The sequence below is a fragment of the Bufo gargarizans genome, chromosome 7 (assembly GCF_014858855.1).
Source record: "Bufo gargarizans isolate SCDJY-AF-19 chromosome 7, ASM1485885v1, whole genome shotgun sequence".
Taxonomy (NCBI): Eukaryota; Metazoa; Chordata; class Amphibia; order Anura; family Bufonidae; genus Bufo; species Bufo gargarizans.
In genome coordinates this window covers 187,923,429-187,939,166 of record NC_058086.1, presented here as the reverse complement: position 1 = coordinate 187,939,166, position 15,738 = coordinate 187,923,429, and the positions used below count along the sequence as shown (strand labels likewise).

At 47.4% G+C, this 15,738-nt stretch overlaps 1 protein-coding gene across 1 annotated transcript in view; it reads left to right on the top strand.

Moving 5' to 3' along the window:
• The window catches only part of LOC122944087 (ficolin-1-B-like), a 257,588-nt gene that overhangs the window by 48,384 nt on the left and 193,466 nt on the right, over positions 1–15,738 (top strand). The window lies entirely within an intron of this gene.

Below are 15,738 nucleotides of genomic sequence, written 5' to 3'. Positions count from 1 at the left end.
CCAAGTGCATTTAACCAGCAATAGTCTGTTCATTTTTTGGCCATATACAAAATCAGGGGCAAGCTGCGCCTGTCACCAAGTGCATTTAACCCTCAATGGTGTGGTTGTTTTTTGGCTAAAGCCTACATCAGGGTGAAGCTGTCACACCAAGTGCATTTAACCAGCAATAGTCTGTTCATTTTTTGGCCATATACAAAATCAGGGGCAAGCTGCGCCTGTCACCAAGTGCATTTAACCCTCAATGGTGTGGTTGTTTTTTGGCTAAAGCCTACATCAGGGTGAAGCTGTCACACCAAGTGCATTTAACCAGCAATAGTCTGTTCATTTTTTGGCCATATACAAAATCAGGGGCAAGCTGCGCCTGTCACCAAGTGCATTTAACCCTCAATGGTGTGGTTGTTTTTTGGCTAAAGCCTACATCAGGGTGAAGCTGTCACACCAAGTGCATTTAACCAGCAATAGTCTGTTCATTTTTTGGCCATATCCCAGTCTAATTCTGTCACTAAATCCATACCGGTCACCCAGCGCCTAAATACTAGGCCTCAAATTTATATCCAGCTAAATCTGTCCCTAGTGCTGTAGCTGGGCGAGTTATTTAGTGTCCGTTCAAGCACATTTCTTGTTCTGGGTTGAAATACAATTCCCAATTTAGCAATTTCATAATTTAGTGGTTCCTGCTATATCAGAGCTATTTGAAATCTATCCCAAAAAGGGTATATAATATTGAAGGTGCACATTGGGTCATTCAGAATAACTTCACACACACCCGCTACTGTGTATTTCCAAGTCTAATTCTGTCACTAAACCCATACCTGTCACCCAGCGCCTAAATACTAGGCCTCAAATTTAAATCCCTCTAAATCTCTCGTTACCCACCGCTGTACTGTTGTTGCTGGGCAAGATATTTAGTGTCCGTCAAAGCACATTTTTTGTTCTGGGTTGAAGTACAATTCCCAATTTAGCAATTTCATAATTTAGTGGTTTCTGCTATATCAGAGCTATTTGAAATCTATCCCTAAAAGGGTATATAATATTGAAGGTGCACATAGGGTCATTCAGAATAACTTCACACACACGCTTCTGTGCATTTCCAAGTCTAATTCTGTCACTAAATCCATACCGGTGACCCAGCGCCTAAATACTAGGCCTCAAATTTAAATCCCTCTAAATCTCTCGTTACCCACCACTGTACTGTTGTTGCTGGGCAAGATATTTAGTGTCCGTCAAAGCACATTTTTTGTTCTGGGTTGAAGTACAATTCCCAATTTAGCAATTTCATAATTTAGTGGTTTCTGCTATATCAGAGCTATTTGAAATCTATCCCTAAAAGGGTATATAATATTGAAGGTGCACATAGGGTCATTCAGAATAACTTCACACACACGCTTCTGTGCATTTCCAAGTCTAATTCTGTCACTAAATCCATACCGGTGACCCAGCGCCTAAATACTAGGCCTCAAATTTAAATCCCTCTAAATCTCTCGTTACCCACCACTGTACTGTTGTTGCTGGGCAAGATATTTAGTGTCCGTCAAAGCACATTTTTTGTTCTGGGTTGAAGTACAATTCCCAATTTAGCAATTTCATAATTTAGTGGTTCCTGCTATATCAGAGCTATTTGAAATCTATCCCAAAAAGGGTATATAATATTGAAGGTGCACATTGGGTCATTCAGAATAACTTCACACACACCCGCTACTGTGTATTTCCAAGTCTAATTCTGTCACTAAACCCATACCTGTCACCCAGCGCCTAAATACTAGGCCTCAAATTTAAATCCCTCTAAATCTCTCGTTACCCACCGCTGTACTGTTGTTGCTGGGCAAGATATTTAGTGTCCGTCAAAGCACATTTTTTGTTCTGGGTTGAAGTACAATTCCCAATTTAGCAATTTCATAATTTAGTGGTTTCTGCTATATCAGAGCTATTTGAAATCTATCCCTAAAAGGGTATATAATATTGAAGGTGCACATAGGGTCATTCAGAATAACTTCACACACACGCTTCTGTGCATTTCCAAGTCTAATTCTGTCACTAAATCCATACCGGTGACCCAGCGCCTAAATACTAGGCCTCAAATTTAAATCCCTCTAAATCTCTCGTTACCCACCGCTGTACTGTTGTTGCTGGGCAAGATATTTAGTGTCCGTCAAAGCACATTTTTTGTTCTGGGTTGAAGTACAATTCCCAATTTAGCAATTTCATAATTTAGTGGTTCCTGCTATATCAGAGCTATTTGAAATCTATCCCAAAAAGGGTATATAATATTGAAGGTGCACATTGGGTCATTCAGAATAACTTCACACACACCCGCTACTGTGTATTTCCAAGTCTAATTCTGTCACTAAACCCATACCTGTCACCCAGCGCCTAAATACTAGGCCTCAAATTTAAATCCCTCTAAATCTCTCGTTACCCACCGCTGTACTGTTGTTGCTGGGCAAGATATTTAGTGTCCGTCAAAGCACATTTTTTGTTCTGGGTTGAAGTACAATTCCCAATTTAGCAATTTCATAATTTAGTGGTTTCTGCTATATCAGAGCTATTTGAAATCTATCCCTAAAAGGGTATATAATATTGAAGGTGCACATAGGGTCATTCAGAATAACTTCACACACACGCTTCTGTGCATTTCCAAGTCTAATTCTGTCACTAAATCCATACCGGTGACCCAGCGCCTAAATACTAGGCCTCAAATTTAAATCCCTCTAAATCTCTCGTTACCCACCGCTGTACTGTTGTTGCTGGGCAAGATATTTAGTGTCCGTCAAAGCACATTTTTTGTTCTGGGTTGAAGTACAATTCCCAATTTAGCAATTTCATAATTTAGTGGTTCCTGCTATATCAGAGCTATTTGAAATCTATCCCAAAAAGGGTATATAATATTGAAGGTGCACATTGGGTCATTCAGAATAACTTCACACACACCCGCTACTGTGTATTTCCAAGTCTAATTCTGTCACTAAACCCATACCTGTCACCCAGCGCCTAAATACTAGGCCTCAAATTTAAATCCCTCTAAATCTCTCGTTACCGCTGTACTGTTGTAGCTGGGAAAGTTATTTAGTGCCCGTCAAAGCACATTTTTTGTTCTGGGTTGAAGTACAATTCCCAATTTAGCAATTTCATAATTTAGTGGTTCCTGCTATATCAGAGCTATTTGAAATCTATCCCAAAAAGGGTATATAATATTCAAGGTGCACATTGGGTCATTCAGAATAACTTCACACACACGCTTCTGTGCATTTCCAAGTCTAATTCTGTCACTAAATCCATACCGGTCACCCAGCGCCTAAATACTAGGCCTCAAATTTATATCCCGCTGAATTTGAATACAATACATTGGGCCAAATAATATATTTGTTGTTGTGGTGAACCATAACAATGAGAAAAACATCTAGTAAGGGACGCGGACGTGGACATGGTCGTGGTGGTGTTAGTGGACCCTCTGGTGCTGGGAGAGGACGTGGCCGTTCTGCCACATCCACACGTCCTAGTGTACCAACTACCTCAGGTCCCAGTAGCCGCCAGAATTTACAGCGATATATGGTGGGGCCCAATGCCGTTCTAAGGATGGTAAGGCCTGAGCAGGTACAGGCATTAGTCAATTGGGTGGCCGACAGTGGATCCAGCACGTTCACATTATCTCCCACCCAGTCTTCTGCAGAAAGCGCACAGATGGCGCCTGAAAACCAACCCCATCAGTCTGTCACATCACCCCCATGCATACCAGGGAAACTGTCTCAGCCTCAAGTTATGCAGCAGTCTCTTATGCTGTTTGAAGACTCCGCTGGCAGGGTTTCCCAAGGGCATCCACCTAGCCCTTCCCCAGCGGTGAAAGACATAGAATGCACTGACGCACAACCACTTATGTTTCCTGATGATGAGGACATGGGAATACCACCTCAGCATGTCTCTGATGATGACGAAACACAGGTGCCAACTGCTGCGTCTTTCTGCAGTGTGCAGACTGAACAGGAGGTCAGGGATCAAGACTGGGTGGAAGACGATGCAGGGGACGATGAGGTCCTAGACCCCACATGGAATGAAGGTCGTGCCACTGACTTTCACAGTTCGGAGGAAGAGGCAGTGGTGAGACCGAGCCAACAGCGTAGCAAAAGAGGGAGCAGTGGGCAAAAGCAGAACACCCGCCGCCAAGAGACTCCGCCTGCTACTGACCGCCGCCATCTGGGACCGAGCACCCCAAAGGCAGCTTCAAGGAGTTCCCTGGCATGGCACTTCTTCAAACAATGTGCTGACGACAAGACCCGAGTGGTTTGCACGCTGTGCCATCAGAGCCTGAAGCGAGGCATTAACGTTCTGAACCTGAGCACAACCTGCATGACCAGGCACCTGCATGCAAAGCATGAACTGCAGTGGAGTAAACACCTTAAAACCAAGGAAGTCACTCAGGCTCCCCCTGCTACCTCTTCTGCTGCTGCCGCCTCGGCCTATTCTGCTGCTGCCGCCTCGGCCTCTTCCTCCGCCTCTGGAGGAACGTTGGCACCTGCCGCCCAGCAAACAGGGGATGTACCACCAACACCACCACCACCACCTCCGTCACCAAGCGTCTCAACCATGTCACACGCCAGCGTTCAGCTCTCCATCTCACAAACATTTGATAGAAAGCGTAAATTCCCACCTAGCCACCCTCGATCCCTGGCCCTGAATGCCAGCATTTCTAAACTACTGGCCTATGAAATGCTGTCATTTAGGCTGGTGGACACAGACAGCTTCAAACAGCTCATGTCGCTTGCTGTCCCACAGTATGTTGTTCCCAGCCGGCACTACTTCTCCAAGAGAGCCGTGCCTTCCCTGCACAACCAAGTATCCGATAAAATCAAGTGTGCACTGCGCAACGCCATCTGTAGCAAGGTCCACCTAACCACAGATACGTGGACCAGTAAGCACGGCCAGGGACGCTATATCTCCCTAACTGCACACTGGGTAAATGTAGTGGCAGCTGGGCCCCAGGCGGAGAGCTGTTTGGCGCACGTCCTGCCGCCGCCAAGGATCGCAGGGCAACATTCTTTGCCTCCTGTTGCCACCTCCTCCTTCTCGGCTTCCTCCTCCTCTTCTTCCACCTGCTCATCCAGTCAGCCACACACCTTCACCACCAACTTCAGCACAGCCCGGGGTAAACGTCAGCAGGCCATTCTGAAACTCATATGTTTGGGGGACAGGCCCCACACCGCACAGGAGTTGTGGCGGGGTATTGAACAACAGACCGACGAGTGGTTGCTGCCGGTGAGCCTCAAGCCCGGCCTGGTGGTGTGTGATAATGGGCGAAATCTCGTTGCAGCTCTGGGACTAGCCAATTTGACGCACATCCCTTGCTTGGCGCATGTGCTGAATTTGGTGGTGCAGAAGTTCATTCACAACTACCCCGACATGTCAGAGCTGCTGCATAAAGTGCGGGCCGTCTGTTCGCGCTTCCGGCGTTCACATCCTGCCGCTGCTCGCCTGTCTGCGCTACAGCGTAACTTCGGCCTTCCCGCTCACCGCCTCATATGCGACGTGCCCACCAGGTGGAACTCCACCTTGCACATGCTGGACAGACTGTGCGAGCAGCAGCAGGCCATAGTGGAGTTTCAGCTGCAGCACGCACGGGTCAGTCGCACTACAGAACAGCACCACTTCACCACCAATGACTGGGCCTCCATGCGAGACCTGTGTGCCCTGTTGCGCTGTTTCGAGTACTCCACCAACATGGCCAGTGGCGATGACACCGTTATCAGCGTTACAATACCACTTCTATGTCTCCTTGAGAAAACACTTAGGGCGATGATGGAACAGGAGGTGGCCCAGGAGGAGGAGGAGGAGGATGAGGAAGAGGGGTCATTTTTAGCACTTTCAGGCCAGTCTCTTCGAAGTGACTCAGAGGGAGGTTTTTTGCAACAGCAGAGGCCAGGTACAAATGTGGCCAGCCAGGGCCCACTACTGGAGGACGAGGAGGACGAGGATGAGGAGGAGGTGGAGGAGGATGAGGATGAAGCATGGTCACAGCGGGGTGGCACCCAACGCAGCTCGGGTCCATCACTGGTGCGTGGCTGGGGGGAAAGGCAGGACGATGACGATACGCCTCCCACAGAGGACAGCTTGTCCTTACCCCTGGGCAGCCTGGCACACATGAGCGACTACATGCTGCAGTGCCTGCGCAACGACAGCAGAGTTGCCCACATTTTAACCTGTGCGGACTACTGGGTTGCCACCCTGCTGGATCCACGCTACAAAGACAATGTGCCCACCTTACTTCCTGCACTGGAGCGTGATAGGAAGATGCGCGAGTACAAGCGCACGTTGGTAGACGCGCTACTGAGAGCATTCCCAAATGTCACAGGGGAACAAGTGGAAGCCCAAGGCCAAGGCAGAGGAGGAGCAAGAGGTCGCCAAGGCAGCTGTGTCACGGCCAGCTCCTCTGAGGGCAGGGTTAGCATGGCAGAGATGTGGAAAACTTTTGTCAACACGCCACAGCTAACTGCACCACCACCTGATACGCAACGTGTTAGCAGGAGGCAACATTTCACTAACATGGTGGAACAGTACGTGTGCACACCCCTCCACGTACTGACTGATGGTTCGGCCCCATTCAACTTCTGGGTCTCTAAATTGTCCACGTGGCCAGAGCTAGCCTTTTATGCCTTGGAGGTGCTGGCCTGCCCGGCAGCCAGCGTTTTGTCTGAACGTGTATTCAGCACGGCAGGGGGCGTCATTACAGACAAACGCAGCCGCCTGTCTACAGCCAATGTGGACAAGCTGACGTTCATAAAAATGAACCAGGCATGGATCCCACAGGACCTGTCCGTCCCTTGTCCAGATTAGACATTAACTACCTCCCCATAACCATATATTATTGGACTCCAGGGCACTTCCTCATTCAATCCTATTTTTATTTTCATTTTACCATTATATTGCGATGCTACCCAAAGTTGAATGAACCTCTCCTCTGCCTGTGTGCTAGGCCTAAATATATGCCAATGGACTGTTGCAGTGGTGGCTGACATGAAGCCTGATTCTCTGCTATGACATGCAGACTAATTCTCTGCTGACATGAAGCCAGATTGTCTGTTACGGGACCTCTCTCCTCTGCCTGGGTGCTGGGCCTAAATTTATGACAATGGACTGTTGCAGTGGTGGCTGACGTGAAGCCTGATTCTCTGCTATGACATGCAGACTGATTCTCTGCTGACATGAAGCCAGATCGTCTGTTACGGGACCTCTCTGCTCTGCCTGTGTGCTAGGCCTAAATATATGCCAATGGACTGTTGCAGTGGTGGGTGACGTGAAGCCTCATTCTCTGCTATGACATGCAGACTGATTCTCTGCTGACATGAAGCCAGATTGTCTGTTACGGGACCTCTCTGCTCTGCCTGTGTGCTAGGCCTAAATATATGCCAATGGACTGTTGCAGTGGTGGGTGACGTGAAGCCTCATTCTCTGCTATGACATGCAGACTGATTCTCTGCTGTCATGAAGCCAGATTGTCTGTTACGGGACCTCTCTGCTCTGCCTGTGTGCTAGGCCTAAATATATGCCAATGGACTGTTGCAGTGGTGGGTGACGTGAAGCCTCATTCTCTGCTATGACATGCAGACTGATTCTCTGCTGACATGAAGCCAGATTGTCTGTTACGGGACCTCTCTGCTCTGCCTGTGTGCTAGGCCTAAATATATGCCAATGGACTGTTGCAGTGGTGGGTGACGTGAAGCCTCATTCTCTGCTATGACATGCAGACTGATTCTCTGCTGTCATGAAGCCAGATTGTCTGTTACGGGACCTCTCTGCTCTGCCTGTGTGCTAGGCCTAAATATATGCCAATGGACTGTTGCAGTGGTGGGTGACGTGAAGCCTCATTCTCTGCTATGACATGCAGACTGATTCTCTGCTGACATGAAGCCAGATTGTCTGTTACGGGACCTCTCTGCTCTGCCTGTGTGCTAGGCCTAAATATATGCCAATGGACTGTTGCAGTGGTGGGTGACGTGAAGCCTCATTCTCTGCTATGACATGCAGACTGATTCTCTGCTGTCATGAAGCCAGATTGTCTGTTACGGGACCTCTCTGCTCTGCCTGTGTGCTAGGCCTAAATATATGCCAATGGACTGTTGCAGTGGTGGGTGACGTGAAGCCTCATTCTCTGCTATGACATGCAGACTAATTCTCTGCTGACATGAAGACAGATTCTCTGTTACGGGACCTCTCTCCTCTGCCTGTGTGTGTGCTGGGCCTAAATATATGCCAATGGACTGTTGCAGTGGTGGCTGACGTGAAGCCTCATTCTCTGCTATGACATGCAGACTGATTCTCTGCTGACATGAAGCCAGATTCTCTGTTACGGGACCTCTCTCCTCTGCCTGTGTGTGTGCTGGGCCTAAATATATGCCAATGGACTGTTGCAGTGGTGGCTGACGTGAAGCCTCATTCTCTGCTATGACATGCAGACTGATTCTCTGCTGACATGAAGCCAGATTCTCTGTTACGGGACCTCTCTCCTCTGCCTGTGTGTGTGCTGGGCCTAAATATATGCCAATGGACTGTTGCAGTGGTGGCTGACGTGAAGCCTCATTCTCTGCTATGACATGCAGACTGATTCTCTGCTGACATGAAGCCAGATTCTCTGTTACGGGACCTCTCTCCTCTGCCTGTGTGTGTGCTGGGCCTAAATATATGCCAATGGACTGTTGCAGTGGTGGCTGACGTGAAGCCTCATTCTCTGCTATGACATGCAGACTAATTCTCTGCTGACATGAAGACAGATTCTCTGTTACGGGACCTCCCTCCTCTGCCTGGGTGCTGGGCCTAAATATATGCCAATGGACTGTTGCAGTGGTGGCTGACGTGAAGCCTCATTCTCTGCTATGACATGCAGACTGATTCTCTGCTGACATGAAGCCAGATTCTCTGTTACGGGACCTCTCTCCTCTGCCTGTGTGTGTGCTGGGCCTAAATATATGCCAATGGACTGTTGCAGTGGTGGCTGACGTGAAGCCTCATTCTCTGCTATGACATGCAGACTGATTCTCTGCTGACATGAAGCCAGATTCTCTGTTACGGGACCTCTCTCCTCTGCCTGTGTGTGTGCTGGGCCTAAATATATGCCAATGGACTGTTGCAGTGGTGGCTGACGTGAAGCCTCATTCTCTGCTATGACATGCAGACTAATTCTCTGCTGACATGAAGACAGATTCTCTGTTACGGGACCTCCCTCCTCTGCCTGGGTGCTGGGCCTAAATATATGCCAATGGACTGTTGCAGTGGTGGCTGACGTGAAGCCTCATTCTCTGCTATGACATGCAGACTGATTCTCTGCTGACATGAAGACAGATTCTCTGTTACGGGACCTCTCTCCTCTGCCTGTGTGCTAGGCCTAAATATATGCCAATGGACTGTTGCAGTGGTGGGTGACGTGAAGCCTCATTCTCTGCTATGACATGCAGACTGATTCTCTGCTGTCATGAAGCCAGATTGTCTGTTACGGGACCTCTCTGCTCTGCCTGTGTGCTAGGCCTAAATATATGCCAATGGACTGTTGCAGTGGTGGGTGACGTGAAGCCTCATTCTCTGCTATGACATGCAGACTAATTCTCTGCTGACATGAAGACAGATTCTCTGTTACGGGACCTCTCTCCTCTGCCTGTGTGTGTGCTGGGCCTAAATATATGCCAATGGACTGTTGCAGTGGTGGCTGACGTGAAGCCTCATTCTCTGCTATGACATGCAGACTGATTCTCTGCTGACATGAAGCCAGATTCTCTGTTACGGGACCTCTCTCCTCTGCCTGTGTGCTAGGCCTAAATATATGCCAATGGACTGTTGCAGTGGTGGCTGACGTGAAGCCTCATTCTCTGCTATGACATGCAGACTAATTCTCTGCTGACATGAAGACAGATTCTCTGTTACGGGACCTCTCTCCTCTGCCTGTGTGCTAGGCCTAAATATATGCCAATGGACTGTTGCAGTGGTGGCTGACGTGAAGCCTCATTCTCTGCTATGACATGCAGACTAATTCTCTGCTGACATGAAGACAGATTCTCTGTTACGGGACCTCTCTCCTCTGCCTGGGTGCCGGGGCCTAAATATCTGAGAATGGACTGTTCCAGTGGTGGGTGACGGGAAGCCAGATTCTCTGCTATGGAACCTCTCTCCAATTGATTTTGGTTAATTTTTATTTATTTAATTTTTATTTTAATTAATTTCCCTATCCACATTTGTTTGCAGGGGATTTACCTACATGTTGCTGCCTTTTGCAGCCCTCTAGCCCTTTCCTGGGCTGTTTTACAGCCGTTTTAGTGCCGAAAAGTTCGGGTCCCCATTGACTTCAATGGGGTTCGGGTTCGGGACGAAGTTCGGATCGGGTTCGGATCCCGAACCCGAACATTTCCGGGATGTTCGGCCGAACTTCTCGAACCCGAACATCCAGGTGTTCGCTCAACTCTAGTCCTAAACTTTTGATCAGCTGAAAAACAGCCTGTTTCTTTTTATTCGTTATTTTCAATTAATTGAATGCCCAAAAAATGTTTTGTCTCACTCCCATTTCTTCTTGTTGCATGTTGAAGCTCTACTTGGAACATTGTTAAGATCCAACCATGCTAAATATGATTTTTTGCCATTTTTCAACTGGTCTTAAACTTTTGATCAGGACTGTATGAACCCTCCTAGTTGAATTAATTTTTCAGAGGGATATTTCTTTAACCGCCTCCGGACCGCCTAACGCAGGATTGCGGTCCGGAGGCGGTCGATTCATTCCTCCTTGACGCTCGGACACGTCATCTCGCGAGATGACGCGCATAGCCGGCCCGCGCATGCGCATTGCGGGCCGACAAAAGTCGCAGGAGGAGTTCGTCACCAGCCTGCCAGCCAATAATCATCGCTGGCAGGCTGGTGATTTTCTAAAAATCTAATCACCAGCCAGTTAACACATTATATTTATAAATATAAGGTGTTAAATGGCTTCTGTGCTCCTCTGCTGGTCTTTTTCGTCAGTTGGTCCCAGCAGAGGAGCACAGATCACTGTAAGTGCACAAACACCACACATTTAACCTCAGATCACCCCCCATTACCCCAATTAATCCCTTGATCACCCCTGTCAATCACTAGTGAAAGGGAAAAAAGTGATCAGTGTAAACTGTCCCTTTTTTTTTTTCACTAGTATTGACGGTTAGCTTTTAGGTTAGTCTAGGCCCCTTTGTTAGGTAGTTAGCGTCAGTTAGCGCCCAGCCCATCGCATCGCAGTCACTGATTCGCTGATTAGCGTATCGCAAATCGGCATTGGTACTTTTATAGTATCTGTAAGTGATCAGAACTGATCACAGTCAGATCTATAATAGTATTAGTGTCACCTTAGTTCGCCCTCCACCCAAAATGCAGTGTTTGCCCGATCAGGCCTGATCGGTCGCCCACACGTGTGTTTATCACTGCACAATCACTTTACAAGCGCTGCGGCGATAAAAAAATCAGTTTTGATATTTTTTATCAATCGCAGCGGCTTCCGGTACTTTGCTAGCCTCCCATTTGTAAGACAGGCTTGCTTTTTTTCTTGGGTAGTCTCAGGAAATACCCCCTAAATTTAGTTGACCAAATGGCAAATAAGGGGTATTCTTCTGAAGAGGCCTACAGGCTTCTGACCCAGTCGGATGAGGAATGGGAACCCTCATCTGACGAATCCAGCAGGTCAGAATACGAACCTTTGGAAAGCAGTGGCAGTCTGACCGAAAGACCCACGTACCCGGCCCCGTGTTGCTAGACCACAGGTTGCGCAGGATCCGCTTCAAGGGCAGCAGAGTGGGGCTGGCGCTGTCGGATTACGTGGTGAGGCATACACCAGCAGCGCAGCCCATCCTGGACCTAGTACCAGCACTGCCGTATAACATGGTGAAGTGGTGAGCACAAGAAGGGCAGTTGAAGCTGGTACGGTGGCACGTGCATTAGTTCCCCCGTCGCAGCCACCACACAGACAGGCCCGTAGAGCCCCTAGAGTCCCTGAGGTGCTGGCAAACCCTGATTGCCAGCCCCCAACTTCAGCCGCACCAGTAGTTCCCCCTTTCACCGCCCAGTCTGGAGTTCGGGTTGAGACAGCTCAGATCGGATCGGCACTGGGGTTTTTTGAGCTGTTCTTGACTGCGGAGCTCTTCGACTTAGTCGTGGCAGAAACAAATCTGTATGCCACTCAATTTATAGCCTCCAACCCGGGAAGCTTTTATGCCCAGTCTTTCCGGTGGAAACCCGTCCAAGTTTCCGAATTTAAAACTTTTCTGGGCCTTCTCCTCAACATGGGCCTGACAAAAAAAGCATGAATTGCGGTCATATTGGTCCACAAACCGAATTCATCACATGCCCATGTTCTCTGCTGCCATGTCCAGGACACGATTTGAGACCATCCTGCGTTTCCTGCACTTTAGTGACAACAGCACCTCTTGTCCCAAAGGCCACCCAGCTTTTGACCGGCTCCACCAAATTCGACCCCTCATAGACCACCTTAACACCAAATTTGCAGATGTGTATACCCCTGAGCAAAACATCTGCATAGACGAGTCCCTGATACATTTTACCGGGCGCCTTGACTTCAAACAATACATCCCAAGCAAGCGCGCCCGGTATGGGGTAAAATTGTATAAGCACTGTGAAAGGGCCACAGGCTATACGCACAAATTTTGAGTCTATGAGGGTAAAGATCAGACCCTGAAGCTGGTCGGTTGCCCTGACTACCTGGGCAGCAGTGGGAAGACAGTCTGGGACTTGGTGTCACCCTTATTTGGCAAGGGGTACCATCTTTATGTGGACAATTTCTACACAAGTGTGCCCCTCTTCAGGCATTTGTTTATAGAACAGATTGGCTGCTGTGGCACTGCGCAACCCAGTCGCCGGGGCTTCCCCCAATGGCTCGTTACCACTCGTCTTGCAAGGGGGGAGAGGGCTGCCTTGTGTAACGAAGAACTGCTCGCGGTGAAATGGAGAGACAAGCGTGATGTTTACATGCTCTCCTCCATTCATGCAGACACGGCAATACAAATTGAACGAGCAACCAGTGTCATTGAAAAGCCCCTCTCGGTCCACGACTATAATTTGCTCATGGGAGGGGTGGACTTCAATGACCAGATGTTGGCTCCTTATTTAGTGTCCCGCCGCACCAGACGCTGGTATAAGAAGGTGTCTGTATATTTAATTCAATTGGCTATGTACAATAGTTTTGTTCTCTACAGTAAGGCTGGTAGAACAGGATCCTTCCTCAAATTTCAGGAAGAGATCATCGAGAACCTCCTGTATCCAGGAGGTTCCGTGGCCCTATCCACCAGTGTAGTGAGCCGTCTACACAAGCGACATTTCCCCAATGTCGTTGCTGGTACCTCAACCCAAGCGCCACCCCGAAAAAGATGTCGTGTCTGTAGCAGGAGTGGAATAAGGCGTGACTCCCGCTATTTCTGTCCTGACTGCTCTGACCACCCTGCCCTATGCTTAGGGGAGTGTTTCCGGAAGTACCATACACAGGTACACTATTAGCATAGGGATTGCGTCACACAGGACAGGCACACAGGGGTCTTAGGGCCCTTTCAACTCACAGCAGCTGCAAACCTCTCCTTTCACCTGGGACAAAGTGCATAATGTACTTCGCCACATCTCTGGGCGATTTGCGCTTTGCACATTGTCCCATGGTAAAGGTAAAAAAAGCAAAACAAAACAAAAAATCACCAGTAAGCAAAAAAGTTAATGTTCTGTTCCAAAAGTTCAATAAAGTTTATAAAAGTTAATGTTGTGTTCAAATGTTATATAAAGTTAATGTTAATAAATTTATTGCGTTGCGGCCTGTTTTTTTTTTTTTTACCTTCTAGGTGGACGAACCAATGAACCAGCTGCAGCACTGTTGTGCATTCTGACAGAAGCATTGGGCTGCAAGATGAGATTTCTCCTCTGCAGTAAAAAAGATACGTTTGCCGAGGCTTATGAGCTGAGGGGCGGTGTTCATATGCTTTGGCAAACACTTTGTATAAAAAATATTTTTTTTAAATCCCGGCAATGATTTATTCATCCACATCGATTGATGTGAATGGAGAAATTAGGTTTGCCAGGGCATACGAGCTGAGTGGGTTTGGATGTTGGGCGGAGCTCCTATGTCCTGGCAGACGCCTTCACCCTCCTTTTTTTTTTGGGCAGAGATTTTTTCATTCACATTGATCGATGTGAATGAAGAAATCTGTGCCGTTCATTTTTTCAGAGGCTGAATGGAAAAAAAAATCTCATTACCCGTATGCTCAATATAAGGAGAATAGCAGAAACTCCTAATGCTGGCCATACATGTAATAATTGCGGAGACCCTCAAATGCCAGGGCAGTACAAACACCCCACAAATGACCCCATTTTGGAAAGAAGACAACCCAAGGTATTCCGTGAGGGGCATATTGAGTCCATAAAGGATTGAACTTTTTGTCCCAAGTCAGCGGAAAGGGAGACTTTGTGAGAAGAAACAAAAAAAAATCAATTTCCGCTAACTTGTGCAAAAAAAAAAATCTTCTATGAACTCGCCATGCCCCTCATGGAATACCTTGGGGTGTCTTCTTTCAAAAATGGGGTCACATGTGGCGTATTTATACTGCCCTGGCATTTTAGGGGCCCTAAAGCGTGAGAAGAAGTCTGGAATCTAAATGTCTAAAAATGCCCTCCTAAAAGGAATTTGGGCCCCTTTGCGCACCTAGGCTGCAAAAAAGTGTCACACATGTGGTATCGCCGTACTCAGGAGAAGTTGGGCAATGTGTTTTGGGGTGTCTTTTTACATATACCCATGCTGGGTGAGATAAATATCTCTCTAAAATGACAACTTTGTATAAAAAAATGGGAAAAGTTGACTTTTAGTGTCATTCTTATAGGAACTATGAATTGATCATCCTTTTTTATTTTTATTTTTATACAATTTTTCATATATCTTTTTGGATGTTTTTTATATTTAATCATGAAGACAGTTAAAGGGGTTGTCCGGGTTCAGAGCTGAACCCGGACATACCCTTATTTTCACCCAGACAGCCCCCCTGAGGCTGGCATCGGAGCATCTCATGCTTTTTTGTTTTCAATAACACACTGCCGGGTGGTAACTTCCGCCCAGCAGTGTGTTCGGTGACGTCACCGGCTCTGAGAGGCGGGCTTTAGCTCTGCCCTAGCCGTTTTACTGGCTAGGGCAGAGCTAAATCCCGCCCATCAGTGCCGGTGATGTCACTGGGGTTCCTGTCAGCCCCATGGAGAGCCCCGGTACGTCACCGGATCTCCTAAAAATGCCTTTGCCCTGCACAATTTAGCGCAGGGCAAAGGAGAGCATCGGAGCATGAACTGCTCTGATGCTCATGTCAGGGGGGCTGCCGGGGTGAAAATGGAGGGATGTCCAGGTTCAGCTCTGAACCCGGACAACCCCTTTAACATATTCTAAAATGTCAAATAATATGAATGAAATCAAGTCTTTTTTAGATAGATGAAATACTGAATTATTATGAACTGTTATGAATTAATGGTATATACCTAGGAGCTTTTTTTTATTCATTTCATCATTCATTTATTTTTAGCTACATATTTACATATTTGTATTATAATTTTTTACTTAATAAATTCTGTGAAATATCATTAGGTGTCAGTTTCATTGAGGGGTGTGCCTATCATTTTTCATATTTTTATTTTATCCTTCATTATGGGCTTGGGTGAGCCTTTAGATAGAGCACCCTCTTTTTTCCCATAGTCTGAGCCATTTCATTAGTGTATAAT